The 20,830-nt window shown below is 28.8% G+C and overlaps 1 protein-coding gene across 1 annotated transcript in view; it reads left to right on the top strand.

The window, feature by feature from the left end:
• Positions 1-20,830, top strand: part of LOC111633991 — a 271,060-nt gene that overhangs the window by 51,876 nt on the left and 198,354 nt on the right. The window contains exon 2 of the mRNA XM_023378659.1: positions 8,294-8,380. The gene's annotated coding sequence lies outside the window, so the exon portion shown is untranslated. The remainder of the gene's footprint in view (positions 1-8,293; positions 8,381-20,830) is intronic.

The following is a 20,830-nucleotide window of genomic DNA, read 5'->3' on the forward strand; positions in this document are numbered from 1 at the left end:
ACACTGATTTAAATAGTACATTGTAGCACGAGATTTATTCCAATCTCTAGTCGTTCTCTTCAATTTGGTCAATACCAGTTTCATATTAAATTTTCTAATAATATACAGAGGATTTTACTCTAGATTACGTTCATAAGCAATTGTCTGCAGAAATTATCGCAACAATATGAATTACATTTCCACATATAGAGACGAATTAAAGTGTGATAACTATTTTGCATTGGCCATTGTCTGCTTTTATGAGAATAGTAAATTGTACATCAGATTACTGTCTGCTTAAAATAGATATAAATATAAATAAATAAATTTTATTTATGCTATTATTTGGCTCTAAAACACCCTATGAACAACTCACGCCCCTGCTAGTTGTTTGTGATTTTTTTACAGTTGGTTGATGTTTTTGTTTCAACAAACTGTAACCATTTTACTTTTTTCTTGTTGTTGTATCAATATTTTACGTTGTTTTACTTGAAAAATAAATCTAATAATCATTAGTTACTGTACAGTACAAGTTCTAATTAGAAGTGCATAAATTGCCAAGTATATTCAATGATCTCAATGCAAGACAAGCCTAAGACGATTTATGGAGCCGCATAGATTTTTACCCCATTTCTGAAATACTGTAATTATTTCCAATTTATTTTAAACATTTTTAATTGAAGGGATAAAGTTAATTTTCTACTTTTTGATTGTTTCAATATTTTAAACTGGTTTTATTTTCAACTTTTCAATTAAAGGTTGGTTAATAATTGATTCGCATATAAATTCAACTAGATTTATAGTGTACTATTCTTTTCTTAATTGTCCTAATTTATAATTTATAAATCCTAATCATAGGATTTACTCAGATTAAATATACTATCTGCTTTATATTAATATACTATAAAAGCATATTTTCACATATTGAAGTTAAAGTACAGATTCGATATGATTTTAGTCTTTAAATATAATTCCTTTACTGTATTTATTATATACATAATAATTATATTCATTATCATTTAAGTAATATTTAAATAATCAGATTTCTTGAAACTCAACTCGAGCATAGGAACTAAATCATTTTAACGATTTCTATTCCTCTCTTTTTATTGCAAATAAAGAATTTTTAATTAGCAATAATTTATAATTATAGATACATAAGCATATAAAATTAATTACAACCCTTTTAGACATATATATAATATATTATTCTCGTGTTAATTTAAATACATTATAATATCTTTAAATGTTAATAATTTAATTCCTAACGTTAAAATCTTAACTATTGACTTTGAATATTTAATAACTTTATTGTTCTATGACGTTAAAAAATAATTTTTTACGTCATATAATATATTATTATATACAGTACATTTCTCTTTGTTTTCTAAAACGTAGACTAATTTTTTTAAATATGTCGTGTAGATAGAAATGGAGGAACGATTTAATATATATTAGAATATATTGTACGATAATTTAAAATATTCTATTGTTTTGAAGAATGTTTAATTAGCAATATCATTATAAAGGTTAGTACGTTCACCTTAGCTTACTTTATATGTAGTAACTTATATACATAATATTATGAACAATGTTTTATACAATGTTGAAAACAATAAAAATATAGTATTAGTATTAGTATTTTGGATATTTTCTATCTATAAACAATTTAATGTAATATTTATACGGTAGAAACGTAGGTTATTCGATCTGATTACTGTCAAGGTGTCTGACGGCTCGGGATCTTGATTACTGTCAAGATGTTATCTTTGGAGTAACGCTAGAAATATCGTTACACCAAAGATAAAGAAAATTGTTCAATATATAGCCATATATCACAATTTGATTGACAATCTCTCCAAAATAATATATATATATATTTTTTTTTTTTTTTACCTTTTCAATGAAATATTATATGACGAATTTAAACTTTGATTATTTAATGAAATATATATACAATCGAATGACCACTGAAAATCTTAGTTTTAACCTCTCAACAATAGCACATTACCAAAATTACGTACGGAAAATAATAATAATTAACTGTAAAAAATTAGTCGTTATCAATAAGATTTGGTAAATTTGGCTATTGGCTTTCTATGTTGTTAATAAACTTGACTGTGAACATAAAAAACAAAATATTATATAGAAACATGAAAGAATAACTACGTTTTTTTTTGTGTGTGTGTGTGTGTAAAAAGTCTGACTCGAGCGTGCAGTGAACTCCTAAAAACACAGATGTAAATCGACCTTTTATTGTCTGCTATGACTTGACTTTAAAATATGTTAAGAAGGAACAGACAGTGAGCATTGCCGGCGGTGTTAATTAAAAAAATTTCAGACCATAGACTAACTACATTTTTAGGTGTTTTTTTTTAAAGAAGAATTAAGAAGAAACTTTGTAATTTTCATTACCGGAAGAAGGCGCCGGCACTGTTCCTTCTTTTTTTTTTACACACTTTAACTTTAGTCGTAGCTTACAATATAAGATCAATCTCGTGTGTTTTCTGTTCTCTGCGCGTTAAAGTACGGCCTCTGTACAGGTTTTTTTTTCTTGTGATTTTCTAATATGTTAAAAGTAATAAATTACATTTTCCTTCAATTTATACGACGTGTGAATTTTTCACTTCATCATCCAAAAACAATATTTTTTTTTTTATGTTTACGTCAATGGCCGTTGTAGATGTTTGACTGTATTATATATCTAAGAGTATTGTTCTAATCTATGCTTTGTATAATAATATATTTTAAATTAGCAAATGTATGTAATATAATAAAATATATTCAAAACATAAGTTAGATAAAATATAACAACATACATAATGGAGGGAAGAAAATCGTATTAAAGCATAGACGATTACTTGCTTAAGGGATCATTCACAAGAAATATTAACCAAAAAATGAGTAATCTTAATGGCAAGATGGGAAAGATGCAAGCTAGCAACCCCAGGATTATTGCCCTAGTTAGATAGATGTTATCCATCTATATATATATATATATAACAATTGTTTGTTGAGCCGTCTTGAATCTTTCGTAAGTCCTACATACAGCTTTATTTTTATTATTTACTTTTCTAACTCCATACATAACATGGAATAAAAGATATATTTAAAATTATAATACTAAATGTGTAAATTTACTTTGATATTATAAATGAAATTATAATAAAATAGGTTATATATTACGTCGATTTGTCTTGAAATCTATAGTTAAAAATGAAATAATTAAATACTATTTGATTTTCTGTGTGAATTCTATTAATTTATTTTTTTATCATATTATACTATATATTCTCTTAAGATATTTAATATTGTTGTATTTGAAACTCTTGCTTACGAATATCTATCGAATTAGTAGTGTTTTAACACTACTTTGAATTGTTATCAGTATGTATCATCTGCATGATTTATCATTATTTTTCTTTATTTATTTTTTTTTCATATTTCATTTCTGTTTAACGAAAAAAAAATTCACATTTATATCGATTTTTTATGACTGCTTCCTCTGATGCCAATTATCTTTGTCGCAAGAGAATAAAGGTGCTTAACTCAATATCATATTTAACGACATTAATCAATGTGAATTGACTTGTTATTTATTTAAAATTATATATATATATATATAATTGAATGTTGAAAAGAAATTTTTACAATAGGAAAGTGAAGTGATATTACAGTTGTTTTGATGTCAGATAACCGTAAAAGATTGGAATTTAAAATGCGATTTCAACTTTCGTTGATTATAGATATTTCTGGTCAGTGCAGATGAGGGAATGTTCAATCTTTCATCCGCACCGACGGACTTATTGCAGACTAAGTCAGTCTATATTGAACATAAATTGAGGTCAGCAAAAGGCCCACAACTGATATTATATCGAAAGCATTATAAAGAAATGAAATGTTATAACGCTTCTTTCAACATTGGTTTCAATAGTTGAAAAGTATTATTCTAAATAGAGATCAGTAGAACGAAAGAATTTCGTATGATTAATATTTTTTTTCAAGATTCTTTTCAAGATGAGATTAAGCAATATGTTATGTATAATACCGTTTTAAGAAATAATAGTCAACTAATAAGAAATAGTGCTTTCACTATTGTATATATTGGAATGTCGTAATTGCCATATTTTATCGAGGATCAACTGCCATTGGATTGATATTCTTATTTGAGTTAACATACTGTACCCACTGTTTATTGCAGTTATAATCGTAATCTTTGAGGGAAATCTCAATAATATGAGAAAAATTTTCGCTTAGATTTGAATAACTATAAATATCCTAATGGTTCATTTGGATTTTATTTTAAACAATGTATATTTAATTGTTGAAGATTAAACAAAATGTAAAATTGCTTTCAAAATGATCGAAACTGTTGAGAAAACGGATGATTTGCGTATAAAGAATTGTTCTGAAGAATTTATATATCTGTGTCAGGGGTGCCCGCAGACTATGAAAAAGGGACACAGGCTGTAAAAAAGGGCATTGTATTGGTACGTTATGCAAAGAGATTCAAACTCTATGATTCAACATCGGATCAGCGCTTTCACAAAATGGTGTTGGTTGCATTCGGGGCTAACTTAGCTTCGAAAACAAAGTTTTGGTCAACATATGACGAAGTTGCATGGGTCAATGGACAAATTTCGTTCATTAGCTTCTTTTATATTTGCAGAATAAGCTAAAAGTCACGAATTATCTGTTGTTTGAGGACCTCTTGGGAATTAGAAAAAATGCAACCGAGACGAAAAGGGGTGGGCAGGTGATCCAATGTACGGGTTCCCCTGTACAGTACCTGTCGTAACATATAATCGTAACAATAAATGTTTGGAAATTTTTGTAATTATATTTTATTCTTTTTAATGTGAAAAAATAATATATTACAGCATTAACGTATTGTACATTAGTTTTATTTAAAATATATGCTCTTCACCTCAAATTAGTAGTGTCTTGCGGCTGTACATAATACTTTTCCTGTTAACACCGTTCTCGAGATTAAGGAAAGACAGACGGACGAACGACAGTGAGGAATTTATAGTTCTACAGTTTCGAAATTGCAACCCAATAAATGATTCGATATAAAAGTAGAAAGTGGATTGTAAAAACTAAGTTTTAGCAAGTTGTAACTCAAGCTGAAACTACGCTATAACACTCCTAACAACAATTTATATATGCAGACTTTGTCAGTTTGGAGGAAAATTTCTCGTTCGTTTTTAGACAAGTGCAGAATCAGCATTTTGATATTACTTACCAAGACAATAGCGATATTTTATGTATTTTGGTGCAGAAAATATGGACAAAAAAGCCGTGAAGAAATTTAATATAACCATACTTAACAAAGAATTATAATACCTATTTATCAATTCGTCTATGAATTACCAAAATAATTTTGCGCTATACATTCTAAAGATGATTACACGTTAAGTTATTTTGACACTGAAAATCAAATACCAGATTTCTATATCGGATTTTCGATGTAAAAGATAATATTCCATATAATCACTTAGTATATGATTTAGAATGTAACAAAGTTATATAGTAAAACAAAAATGTATATTGACATATTAAGCTTTTACAATAGATTCTTCTATATGTTAAGCAAATAAGTAAACAAATCAATGGCAGAGTTCATTTTATACAAAACGAATTATGCTATTGGTTTTGTTTATTTTGCTGCTGGTTACTTAAAAGCTCTGCTTAGAATGTTAATGAATTCTTTTGTTTAATTTAACTTTAAAATACAGTTACCTATCTTTTATTGAGTACTGTAATTTATTTTCTTATAAAATTATCTTATAGTCGTCATTTTAGAATCGCTTATTACTAATAAATAGCCTACTCATACATATTTTAATTTCAAGTTAAACTTGATTATGTCATTTATATTCTATAAGCTATTTTAGTCTTTGTTTCTTTTGTTGTGTTAATAAATAAACATTGTTATCAACAGTAGAATTGGAGAATATGACAAAAAGCTTATTAAAAGAATAATTACACCCTTAAATAGGAAATCAAACGATTTCAACGTATTTGATAGACCGTCTTCATGGTAAGTAACTATTCTAAATGGAACACGGAACGTTAATCGTCAAAATAAATACGAATATTTGAATAAAATCGAACATTTAAATACAAGGAAATACCAAATTTAAATGATATTTCGCTATAGTTATATATTCGTATTTGTTCAAATAAACGTATTTAATCTGACGATTAACGTTCCGTGTTTCACTTAGAATAATTTTTTCATGAAGATCTATTCATTGAACACACAATTTAATATATATATATATATATTAGTTTCAATTCTATGTAAATCATTAAAATATTCACACACGTTTCTGGGCTGCAATTTGAATATTGTAGACTTATAATTTCCCACTGTCGTCAATCCGTCTGTTCATCTTTCCTTATCTCCAGAACTAAGTTACATAGATGTACGACGAAATCAGATACGGAAACCTTAGAGGCAGGAGGCCCAGATTATTATATATGAACTTTCAATGCAAACTGGATGTCACGTTATTTCAATTCAAAAATTTCCCCTGAAAGATGTTAGATAACTTGCACGACTCTATTGTTAAAGGAAAAATATGATGTACAGGGGCAAGCCACTACTAATTTGAGGTGGAGAGCATATATTTTAAATTAAATAAATTAAAAAATATAGTTAAAAATGGCATCCCGGTATTGTGACCGTGTCACAATAAATAATTGCTCGTATTGTTTTAATATTACGTATTTTCTATTAGTTTTATTAATGAAAATTTTTTGTCACGGTATTGCGGAAAGATTTATAAATTACAATGTTAATACTAAGTTATATTAAAGTTTTAGCTTTCCAACAGAAGAAGTAAAATTTTATTTGTAATTTTATATACAGTAACCCAGTAATAATACTATATTTTTGGACTGTTAATGTAATATACAGTACATATAAGGTGATTCAAAAGGTAATACCTATAGAGTGATTTTAAAAGGATTCGAGTACAGTACAAACCAATCTGATATAAACTTTTTGGTGGCATATCAAAGGATCCATTTACGAGACATTGGTAGACTATTCGGAAGCATTGTTAGCCAGAATTCTTGCAACTGCGGATGTGGAGCGGGAAATGCTTAGGATATATGAAAGGGTACCCTAGAGTTTTCTACCAAGATGTAATGCTTGCACTGAGAGTCGAGGTTGTCAATTCGAATAACTTTTGTAAGAGTATTAATTCGTATGTACTATATTTACATTCGTGTATTCTTTGTTTTGTTATTAAATATTACTTCATCGATATGTTTTATGTTGTCCATCTATTCGCAGTATAGTTCCTTACATTAGACGGCTTGTACTGACTCGGGATTACATCAGTTAACACAGCTTCCTATTCGAAAGTTACTGTATTATTATTATGTTTTTAAGCAAAAATAATCACTCATAATTTTGTTATAGATATTAATTTATTGTTTAATCTTTCTGAACTGATTATATTAAATTTTTAATGACAATCTGTCGAAGTGTTTTATAATCAGAAATATTTAGTAATGAGGATCAAGAGTCTGTTAATTGAAATTCTTGTTCATGATGATCACAATTCTCAGAACTTCTAATACCTCTTTGAAAAGAAACTTTGAAGAAATCAAAATCTCTTTGCTGCAGTTGGGTTCCCAAATTTATATAATTGAATTAAAGAATACTTAAATATGATTAATACTATCGCTCTCCAATTTTCACTCCATTCAGTCCCAGCTTAGAAAATAAAAACTGAATGTCGTTTTACCTAATAACTTGAACATTCTGTTTATATATATATTTTTTTTTAGCTTTTTATTTAAAAATTAATTTACATATTGATTATAAATATTGCAATTTTTAGTTTAATTTAGAATTCGAAATATTTAATACTAAATCATAAGCTTTTTATGAGGTAGAATATGGGATGATATATAAGAAAAGGCGTAAGGCCTTTGCGAAAATTCATTACTGTCGTTTCGAAACAGGCAAAAAAATATAATAAAAATAAAGAACAAATTGTGTACTTTTTATAATATAATAATTTTATAAATATTTACTCAATTATTAGCTCAAATTCAACATTTATTACGTCTAAAAAAATTAAAACAGTTAGAACATTTAACACAGGGAAACAATAATAAAAAAAAAGACAAATAATTTTCGTATTTGTTTTTCTTCGTAATAAATAAAATAAATCGCGCTCTAATACATTTCTTATTTATTTTTTAAACTTTATTTTTCATAATTACAATATATGAATATACCAAATTAGAATGATTGAATTTTGGAACTTTTCTCCTGTGTTTATTTTTACAGGGCCATGAATAAATATTCCTCGTCAAGCCAAACGTATTAAATCGCCCTGCAGATTGAAACTTTTCCTTATTCTTTATTCATACATAGGTAAGATAAAAATATATATATATAAAAGAAAAAAAAAACATTTATATGTATTAAAATTTGTTGTAATTTATCCTCAGAAGAAATTGGTTTTGATTATAATGTCTATTATACATATTTAATTTAGTTGTTAATAAAGCTAAATATTCGCTGATAATTGCTAATTTTATTAAAATGTTTCGAATTCAAATTATTTAAAACATGCATAAGTATCAGTTAATTAATAATACTTTTATTAATTTATAATTATTATAAATATAATTTTAATAATTATAAGTTTTAAATTTCTCGTACTGTGATTATATTTTATATATCTTGTGTCTGAATTTAAATACGAGAGATTAAAATTGGTATAATTTTCATGAGAATAAAAGAATTTTCTGAGTGAAATCTTGAAATTCCCTATTAGAAATGTATTCGACAGTTTATCTAAAGTAATATACAGAGATTTTTTTTAATCAGATTATGGCTAACATTTTGGTTACTTGTGTTTTTCTTGTATTAAATGACTAGTTATAAGATTATAGCGGTTGCTTTTAACTACAATATCTACAATTCCCGTATGTACGGTACATAATAACTACTGTAGTCTACTATAATAAACTTTAATACTGTGGCTTGAAGTGTACGTATCTAAATTATAAAGCTTGACTCATTGGCATGAAATGTTTGAATAGAAACAGTGGGAAGGAAATAATGCAATCAAATAATAGAATGTTCAATACATTATCAATGAAATTTGAAATATTGAAAATAAAAAAATGTGTGTGTGTGAGCTACGCAACGTCAATACGAGCCATCATCGAGTTTAATTAATCCTTTACGCTCATAGACGTTTGCATCTTAATGATTGCTTCTTCATCTGTTTATTTTAAAGTTTATATTATTACTAATTTGTTCAGCATTATTCTTAATTATAACATTTAAAAAAATTTTAATATTGAATAATTTTAAATAAAATCTTAATAATAAACTGAAAAATTGTAAATAATTTACAGTAGAAGTTGTTTGGACACTAATGACTCCTGACAATAACGTGTTCATTAACGTTTTTGTAGGGGTCTCATTCAATCTAATACAGTATATTCAGGCATTGTATTATCTTCAGACTGATTAAAGAACGTACATAAACAAATTGAAGCATACAGCAGCGTGCTTTGTTACAAAACGTTCAGCAACGTCTATTGAAAATATTAAATGTTTTATGAAAATATTCGATATTCAGTCACATTTTCTGCACAGTAAATAACTGTAATGTGTAAAATATTACGTATAACGTCACAATGCCAGGATGCAATTTTTAATCATATATTTAATTTATTTAATTTAAAATATATGCTCTCCACCTCGAATTAGTAGTGGCTTGCCCCTGTACATCATACTTTTTATTTAACAATAGAGTCGTGCAGGTCACACTCATTTCAGGGGAAAGGTTTTGAATTGGTAATAACGTAACTTCCGGTTTGTATCGATTGTTCATATTGGGATCTCATACCCCTAAGCTTTCCACATCCGGCCATTCATGTGTCTAACTCCATTCTCGAGATTAAGGAAGAACAGACGGATGGACGACAGTGGGAAAGTGGGTCTACAATTTTTTCAATAATTGATAAGTACCTTTTGTTATCACGTATACGACCATCATTTTGCACGTGCATTGAAGATGGTCCGATTAACCAAATTGCCCAACTTAAATGATTTTAAAAACAATGTTTCGAAGTTCAAACAAATAAATGTTAGGTCAATAGGAGGAGGGTTTAATCCTCCATTGCCACTCCTTGTATCTGCCATTGTATGTCGCTAAGAAGATCCCGTCGTCGTCGTCGTCATCCATCTTTGATTTATTCTCCTTTTTTACCGCCGCTTGGAGCGACGAAATCGTTCATGTGGATATCCAGCTTAAAAGAATCATGCTGCTGGGCAGAGATCACTATCTGTAAAATTGAAGCAATCATCATCGATCCATTAAAGTTTTATTAGGTCAGTACATGAAGGTTATCGAAACAACTGTTATTCGATAGAAAGCAGACATAATTTCTATGTAGACTATATAAAATTATTTAAAGAGATGTCTTAGGGAAAGAGATGATTTTTTTTTCATATTCTAATAACTTGCAAAATCTGAATATATCATTGTACTCTCGAATCAAAAATACAAAGTAAGAGAAGAGAGAATGTGATTTTCTCAAATCCTATACAAATTCAAACTTTATCTCTGTTGGAAAAATATGGTGGCCATTTTCTGAGGAGGCATGACCTTATTCATTTGAATTTTTTCCCTTTAGTTTAACAATAAATATTACGTATTATAACGACTTTCTTTATGGTGTTTTGAAAGAGGCCATAGCAAACACCGTTTATGTTTATTGACACGAGGAATAGTTACGTGCATTTTGGACAATTGCGTTCGTTTCCATACGGTCAATTTTATCATTTTAACTCAGGTAACAATGGAATGGAAAATGCCAAATTATTTCCAAGATTTATTATGAATACCATCTCTTTAGTCTTCTTAAAGAAACTTTAGGCAATCAATTGTTTGCTGATATAGAATGGCTGCGTGGCCATTTCCAACTAAAATTCACGCATGGTGGACTTAATTTAACATAACGATTAATATAATAAAAAAAATTCATTATAAATGAACACTATTCGATTTTTCCAACACTTGATACTCCAACTATAACTTACTGATACAAATGGCGTAGTACACGTGCTCTACTGTCATATACCTTACGTAGTTATAATATCATGGTATTATGCTGTGTAAACTCAACATTCTATTTGAAGTGTCGATTTTGTCTGGAATGTGTTTACTAATAAATCTAACGCATTGTAGTTTTCTCATTAAGCTAACTTATCCAAGATTTTTAACTGTTACTCGGTGTCCTAATTAGATCCTGTTGACCCACTGCAAAAGTTAGAAAGTGTAGAATGTGTTAAAATTTAACATTAAATTTATTTACAGAATAGATTTAATTCATAAATATAATTTTAAATATTGTAAATACCATAACAATCAACAGTAAATATTTCTAGTATTGTAGTATTTATTAGTTTTTTTACCTTTTGAATGAAACAAAGAAGAATACTTATTAATTCATTAGTTATTAATTAGTTAATTCGTTCATTTATTCATTCATTCATTAATCATTAAAGTTATTTTTCCTGTATTCAAAAGACTCATTATAACATTTCTGGGTAGCTTTATTAAGTTTATAATCGATATAAATCTCTTGATTTAAGTTTAGATCCAACTTACAGTAAGTTAAAACAGAAAACTAAAATTAAAAATTTAGTATTGATTCCTTTTATACGTTGAGAAAATTATTTCGTTTGATAAAACAACAATCATATAAGATTTGTTATTACTGATTATATATTATGATAAAATCAATGTTTGTTTCACAAATTATTTCGAAGTTTATACAGGTATATTTATTAAAAAAAAGTTATAAAAACATTTCAAATATTAGATAATAACTTCTGAATAATAGAATTACAACGATAGAAACATTGAAAAATTAATTTTACATAGAATTTTTCATAATTTATTTGTAAAGTTGGCTTTATTGTTATGTAAGTTTTGTCTGAACACAGAAAAAATTTCACTTAAAATACATTTTACATTGTACTCGAGCAAAACTTACAAGGTTTCGGGTAATTTATTAAATTTAGCTTTAAATTTATTATTATTTTCCATGTGAAATACAATGATAAATTAATGTAATTATTTATCTCCTGTTTCCAATGAAATATTCAATGAGTTATTAATACCTGAGAAATCTGTAATCGTGTTCCAATATCGATTATGGACTTCAACCAAATAGACGAGTAATGATTATAGATTAGGTATTTTAAATCATCTATTCAATCTATCCAAAATTCAATAATTGTTGTTGTTTAGAATTTATTAAATGCACTTCATATTTACTAATTTGAAGGAAAATACATTATTTCATAATAAGTTACATAACAATTACAGTCTTTGTGGACATTCAGTAAACTTTGAAACCTATTATATTTTTGACAATATATATATATATATATATATATATAGGAGATGTTCTATTCATTCAGAAGACTTCTGAAGTCGTTTATTTTCTTTTAATTTGCAATTCAATGATTTAATGTATGCAAAGTAATGTAAAGTATCATCCAATAAGAATTTCTATCAAATATCCAGTATTTAATACTATTTGGATGCTTCATGCATTTAAATAGCGCGACGAAAAAAACTATTTACAAAGATCGATCCAATTCTGAAATATTCAATCTGTATAGAAATCTTATAAAACTGGAATGCACATGTTTTGGAATATGTTTTGAATTAATTTCATTTAAATTTTAAAAAATGATAACATAATACGAATTTTCAAAACTTTATTTATGTAAGCGAATTATTCATTAATATATACATATCTTTTTGTAGACATAATCAAATTGGCTAATAGAATCATTGACCTTTTCCTTTCTATCTCCTGTAATAGGGTTATTCCCTTATTATCTAGATGATGTTTTATTATTTTTTGAAGGATAGCCAAATGTTCGAGCGGTTAAGGTGTAAACCTACCGCTCTAGGGGACCCGGGATCGAATCCAGACGGATCAAAAGACCCAGGAATTTTTTTTGGTATTGGGCCTCTTGCGTATGTCCCCATCCCTCGCCATTACGCCGTTTTATTGTGGACGTGGCAAAATCCATGATGGACTTGCTGAAAAAAGCCATGCAAACAAAGAATTATCTTGTTTAACAATGGGGAAAGTTGCAGTTGTCTATAAGAATACTAATTTTGCTCCTTTAATCTTCTTGGCCAAATACACGTGAAGAATAATCTTTAAGCAATCTTCAGTATAATCTTATTACGTATTCGAGTATATAATTACTCTTACTTTCTTGAATGCCTTCATAGAAATCCGAATAATAATTAATATTCTATTTTAAGAAGGCCTTACGTTCATTCCAATATAAGCTTCTGAGAATATTTCTCACTGTAAACCCTTCTTATGAGATTATCTATTCCGCTTTATAACATCGATTTCCTCTTAACGTTATAATTATCAAAATACATCTATTGATATTTTGAAATTATCTCATTAATTTATATTATAACATTTTAATTTGTCAAATAAAAAATAATATCTATTTTAAACAAGAAAAATACTATTGTATTTAAAAAATTCACGGTAGTAGAAATGTAAATGTATGTAATTTTTGCGTTTGTTTGTTTTGTTTCTATGCGACAATTGGACGATTTGACGTGAGGATGCCTCTCAGGAGGACTTTCTACGGGGAATTTGTCCCTATTTAGATGTTATAAACTGAAGAAAATCCGGAAAACACGTGGCCAGACGAGGCACGAACCCACGACCACCACGAGTGGTTACTGATAGGCATAATCTGTTTAATTTCAAAAATTAATAAAGGAAAACGAGTATAATCTGATTTTGTCAATTCTACTGACTCAACTTTAGCATTTAAAGCACTTTTAATGTATATTTTATTCTGGCGATAGGTCGAATCGAGATGACTGGAGTGCATTGCGTTAAATGTGACTATTAGAAATATTAGGAATCAATATCTATTAGGAATTTTTCCAGAAATTTGCGTGCATAAAGTTCTGAAAAATACGTTTAAATATATTATTAATTGATTTACTCCATGTAAATCTATTTTCTGGAACTAAAATGAAATTAATTTTAATAAATATTGTTGTATAAAAAGTGACATTATATTTTAAAGGGAGATCATTAAAGTTACTGAGTAGTGAGAAATTTGTAATGACATTAAAGTTATACCTATTAAATAAGAAAAAGTTATAACAATCATTTATACTAATTGTAAAAATATTTATAGTACATACTTTTGATGAAACAAGCGTATATTTAAGTAAAGTTATACAATAACAACTGTAAATAATTATTAATAATTAATATTGTAAATGAAAGGAAACATTTTCAAATTTCGTAATAAAGGACAATAAGGTAAATCATATGAGGTCATCATTCATTCATACATGTGACTAAGCAATCATATTTAACTTAAGGGCATACTTTAGATGTAAAATGTATGCGAGAATTCTTGGAGAACTAAGTGATAGTCTAAGACTTAGTCTAAGAGTCTAAGATATGACTCTTCTATTGTTAAAAGAATTTTTCTACTTTTTAACTACATCTTTTGGCAATGTCGTGGGATCAAATATCGGAGAAGATCATTGAGAATTGCTTTAATAAAAGTAGTTTTTTAAAAATACGCATAGAGACTATCTGAAAATGAAGTTGTCTGTTGAAAATATCATAAATAACACTTCAGAAGATATGTCAAAAAGAAAGTTTTAAAACTGGTTGACAATTGACAAGGGAATTTCAGTGTCTGTTATAATGACATCATCAGAAATATACCAAATTTTTTGCTGAAGAAGGCTCTGGAGAATTATATGATGAAATTAAAGAAAAATAACGTGAATATAGTCTAAATCTTCCATCTAAGGCGAAAATTCTACAACAACAATGTTATTCCATCTGACTTGCTCCAATTAATCTTTGTGGCGCTACCAAAAAAGGCTACCAGCCGAAAATGTGAAGACTTCAGGCTGATCAGTTTAATGAGCCAGGTGCTAAAAGTCTTTCTCAAGGTGATTTAGCAAAGAATAAGATGTATGTGCGAACATGCCCTAGGAAATACACAGTTTGGCTTCTGCAGAGGGCTGGGCACCAGAGAGGCAATTTTCTGCTTACAAATACTGATACAGAAGTGATATGAACATCAAAAAGAAGTGTGCATATGTTTTATTGACTATGAGAAAGCCTTCGACTCAGTGGACCATGGCTGCCTAATTAATCAACTGAGAAATCTTGGGCTTGAAACTAACGATATCAACTTTATCACAACTCTCTACTGGAATCAAACAGCCCGGCTCCGCTATGACAACGACCTGACAGATCCAATCCCAATACAAAAAGGCTCGGGCAGGGTTGCCCATTATCTCCCATTCTTTTCAATATCTATTCGGAAATGATTTTCGACCGAACACTGGCCGACAAGGAGATCGGCATAAAAGTTAACGGACACTACATCAAGAACCTAAGATATGCCGACGACACAGCGTTAATAGAGAATTCCGAACAAGATTTACAGACTATCTTGAATGAAGTGGGCACAGAAAGTTAAGCATGGGGGTTACGAATCAACAAAAAGAAAACAAAGGTGAAGGTCAGCAGGACTCCAAGCGAAATCACGTTCAAATTAAATAACGAGAAGTTGGAACAGGTACACCGCTTCAAGTATCTTGGAGTGCGGCCGGATGGCCGAGCAGTCAAGGTGGCAGCCTACCGTTCTGGGGGACCCGGTTTCGAATCCGAACGGGTCGCCATATCCTAACGACATATCCATTCGGATATGTCGGGCCCCGTCCCTCACCACCTGGCAGCCCCATTGTGGGCCTGGCCGAACCCATAATGGGCTTGCAAAAAGCCCATTATGGGCCCTTATGCCCACAGGGCGGAAAGAGTTAGAAAAACAAAAAAGTATCTTGGAGTACTAATAGATGACCAGCTGAATCACGAGTCCGAAATCAAGAGCAGAATCGAACAAGCCAGGCAGACATTCACCAAATGGAAAACACTCCTTACTGACAGAACCTTGAATATCATGCTCAAATTACGCACATTGAAATGCTACATCTGGCCAATTCTGCTCTACGGTATAGAAACCTGGACGCTAACAGCAGCCACTACAAAAAAGCTCCAGGCCTTCGAAATGTGGCTCTACCGAAGAATGCTGAAAATCCCGTGGACGGACAAGATAACCAATGCACAGGTCTTGCAGGACATGCACACTGACCGGGACCTGATCAAAACCATCATCAGCATGAAATGCAAATACCTGGGCCACATCGCTAGGAACTACCAAAAATACCATCTACTGCCACTCATCCTGGAGTAATTAAATATAATTATATTACTCATCCTGGAGGGCAGGATTGAAGGCAAGAAACGTCCAGGCAGACCGAAAACAGCCTGGCTGGATAACATCAACACCTGGCTTCACATAGACAAGCATGACAAGCACAAGTAACACACAGTGCTAGACAGAGAACAATATCAAAATGAAGTCGCAAACGCCATTCGGCAGCTTTAAAGAAGAAGAAGGCTAAAAGCTTTGCAAGTACTTCATGCTGGCTCCACAGTACAAATGTGTTGAGCATTATGAAAATGAATGTTTTATCACTGAAATATTGCCAAAAATAACCGGTAAATAACATTAGATACATTACTCAAGTAATTATAATAATTATAAAATTTGTTTTTAAACATTTTAAATTCTTTTAACATGTTACTATGATACTGCATTTATTATATATGTTTCTTTCTTTGTCTTCAGTAAATAAATATTATATTTTAAAAATTACACTTTAAAACGTAATGCATTGCATTCAAATNTACATTTGATTTGAGATGAAAGAAAAAACACATGTTATATTTAAATTTTGAAAAATTCAAAAAATTAATTCATTGATTAAAGTGAATTGATATTTATCTGTATATTATTATTCCTCCATATACAAATAAAACGTTTACGATAGAAAAATATTGTGACAGAGTCGACGTACAGGACATTTAACACAAATACTAATCTTGTTATAGTATTTCGATAAGGGAAACGTTATAACAAGATTATGTTGTGACTATATATATAATAATAATAAATGCTTAATCGATAGGAACTGTCAATCACGTCATAAAAATAAATTATTCATGAATTAAAATTTTATACATTATACAAAACAGATGGCTTATATTTATACACAAAGAAATAATGTTTTATGTTCAATATACTTGATTTTGTCTCGGGATTTCATATGCATTAGATTAGGTCCACAGGTTTAACTAACTAGCTAAAAATGCCAGTTGTCATCCAGATATTTCAGTACAGTAAACATAAAACATCCCGTATAACGGAGATTAAACTTACGTTAGCCTAGTAAAAAGAAATTAATAATCATGTAATTGTAATTTTTGAAAAAGGGTGTTACTACGGAATTATAATAGCAGTATAAAAGGTAAGGCGCGTATAAATACAATGGAATCTGTTGGATAATACTATTAGTAACATAAAGAATAAACGGTGGACTTGCTGTCTTGATCATTTTATTTTTGAAAAACGAATTTCTACATTCAATATCACGTTGTCAACAATTTAAGGATTAAAAATTGTTTGTTTTGTAATAATTAATAAAGGTTAGTATTTCTAGTGAATGACTTTTGTTCTCCCCATTTCCTTTCCTATTAGTAATTACTCCGGGGTAACAATGTGACATGGAGTTAACTACAGTATAGATTTTTGCAGTAAACAAGTTGTTACAAAGTTACTCCAGTAACGAGATAAAATTGTGACAAATGTTTTTCACAATATTGTTTAAAACAAATAAATTAACAATTAACAACTCTATCTAGAATGAATGGGGTGGTAAATCTTCCTAAAAAGACAACTAATTGGTCAAATAATTTGGTATTTAATATTAAAACTACATGAAAAGTATCACAAAGTAATCTCGGCTACAGTATTTTCTTTCCCTGTTTACAGTGGGAAAAACGGTTTGAGAGATGATTTGGTATGACGATATTTCTGGACACGCAGAAAACTTTTCTGTAAAAAATAGTACAGAAATTTACCACTATGGTACTTTTGGCACTGCAAGCTACAAACATTTTATTTGTACAAGATATTCTGCTAGCAATGCAGCAATGCTTAATATGATTCTCATTCTAAAGGTATAAAACCTGAAGACGTGATCAGTGTGTTCAAACCTCAACCGTAATCAATCCTGTATTATGCTTTTTATATGTAGTGTGATATTCTCTTTCAGTATGCCAAATTTGTAACACGTCCTCGATAAACCACACTTTTTATGTGTTGCACAAATGAAACTACCTTTTCGTTATTTGCAGTGCCCGTTTTCTTATTAAATTACTTTACGGAACCGTCTTACGCATATCCTGAAATGTCACTAAACTAAATTTGGTTGCATTTGGACTGCTAAATATCTCTCCAGATAGCATTGAATAGGAGTATTTTAATTACGATAATCCGGTATATTCCTGTATATGTTCCCCTATAACGCGGTAGATACGTTCCTCGTTATACGAATTTCGCGTTGTAGGAATCTCCTTTATAGGAACCCGCGTTATAGGGGATCTACTGTATATATATATATATATATATATTTCGATATACTGTATGTAATATGTTATTAAAACAAATATAGTAACTATTCAATGACTAAAAATTTTATAAGAGAACGTAATGATTCTTTGATAAAATAACTGGAACAATTATTAATGAAATTATCTCACTGAAATATTTATCGCATAATTATCAAACGAATAAATTTTGTCGGAATTATTGACTTTCATAGTTTGAAATATTGATTTTCTATATACCTCTTGCAAATAATTTTCCAGTTTAATAATTATTTGAAAATTCAAAATATTAATGAATACAAATTTTTGAATGCATTTTTTTTTTTTTATTTATTACTCATATCATTCAGAATGTAGGCAACATTTATTCTTTGAAGTTTCGTTAAATTTAATTACCACTAATGTTATATTTATAAATATTATAAATGCCAAATAAAGATATTTGGAAATCATTACGAGCATCTTTTTTCTTCTTTAATTTTCCTATATTTAACAAATTCTTGTATAAATGAAACTAGTATCTATGTTTTTTTCATTTTGTAATTTAAGAATGTCCATTGTTGTTGTTTATGATTTCAAAAAGGCTTCAATTAACGTAGAATAAAATATTTATTTTTATACGAGTTATCTGCTTTCCAACTTTTATTAAATATTTTTATTATTCGTATTTCAATACTGTGTTTCCAGCATGATTCTATTTCAGATTGGAATTTCAAATGTTAGCAAAGCAAATCATTCTAACGTACCATTATATTCATCTTCCATCAAAATATGTTAATGATACGGTGTCTTCATTAATATTATGCCATTAGTAATTATCGGTACCAATTATAATTTAGATAGACTCGTTAGAGCAGAATATATATATATATAGGCTTATATATTCTGAAATGTAGCTAATTTTGAAATATTGTAATTTTATTAATTAAAGATTATAAAAAGAGATATTTTTATTTTAAAATACATTTTTAAAAGAATAAGATTCCGTTCTAATTTGATATGTGTTTGCATTTTGCACTGCAATTGCTTATGCTAGTTAGATACAATGTTGTTTATCGACTATATCGACTGCAAAGTCTATTCTTGAATAAGAATAGCTTGAAGCTTTTGGAATGTTCTTGATGGAGGTTGACGAGCCGCACTCGTCAATGACTTTCTTGGCAGTGAAGATACGTAATTGGCAGCAAGATCTCCGGATTTAGCTTCCATAGAATATAGAATCTGTAAGGAGACAAGTTGCCTTCCGTCAACTTCCACCAAGAGTACTTCAGAAGCCTCGACATGCTGTTGTTCAAGTATAGACTTTTCTCTCCACAGAGCTGATAAAATACCAGCATGAGCAATCGCCGTGCAGTATGCAACCAAACACCAAATTAATTCTTTTCAGTGCAAAATATAATATATGTTTTGCTTTTAAATTGGCTTTTTTTTTTGCATAAAGAAAATATTGATCTGTTTGTATGTTAAGTTTTACGTTGTTCTGATCTGTATATTCTGAAATATAGGAAAAACGAAATTATACTTATTTAAAAGAAAAGATTCAGTTCTCTATTCAATATACAGCAGTTATAAGAATATTAAATTAATCGCTATTCTTTTTAACAAATCGATTGTAAAATAATTATGTTTTATGAAATTAAAATACATTTGATTTGAGATGAAAGAAAAAACACATGTTATATTTAAATTTTGAAAAATTCAAAAAATTAATTCATTGATTAAAGTGAATTGATATTTATCTGTATATTATTATTCCTCCATATACAAATAAAACGTTTACGATAGAAAAATATTGTGACAGAGTCGACGTACAGGACATTTAACACAAATACTAATCTTGTTATAGTATTTCGATAAGGGAAACGTTATAACAAGATTATGTTGTGACATCTATTAATCAAAATATGACATGAAACTTTTTGCATCTCTTCTTACATACGTTCTTTCTCTTTCTAACAAATCTTGTATTGTATACATTCCATATAGTGTATTTGATTTGTAATCGCATTGAAGCACTTCTTAATACTTAGGTTATCAATAAGAATATATAGGATATTTTTTTATTGTAAGAATTAATTTAAATGTGCAATATTTTGTTATAATGTACTAAAGGAAGGAAATCTGCCTGGTTAATTGCTTGAATGCATGGTAAACATCGCAGTTTGCTTGTTCTTTTACAGGAATACTAAACACTTCAGTTAATAAAAAAATTTCGTTTGATGTTTCCAGTCTATAAATTTCATATAGTTAT

This window comes from Centruroides sculpturatus, unplaced genomic scaffold, assembly GCF_000671375.1.
Source record: "Centruroides sculpturatus isolate CEXI.00-Female unplaced genomic scaffold, Cexi_2.0 scaffold679, whole genome shotgun sequence".
Classification (NCBI taxonomy): domain Eukaryota; kingdom Metazoa; phylum Arthropoda; class Arachnida; order Scorpiones; family Buthidae; genus Centruroides; species Centruroides sculpturatus.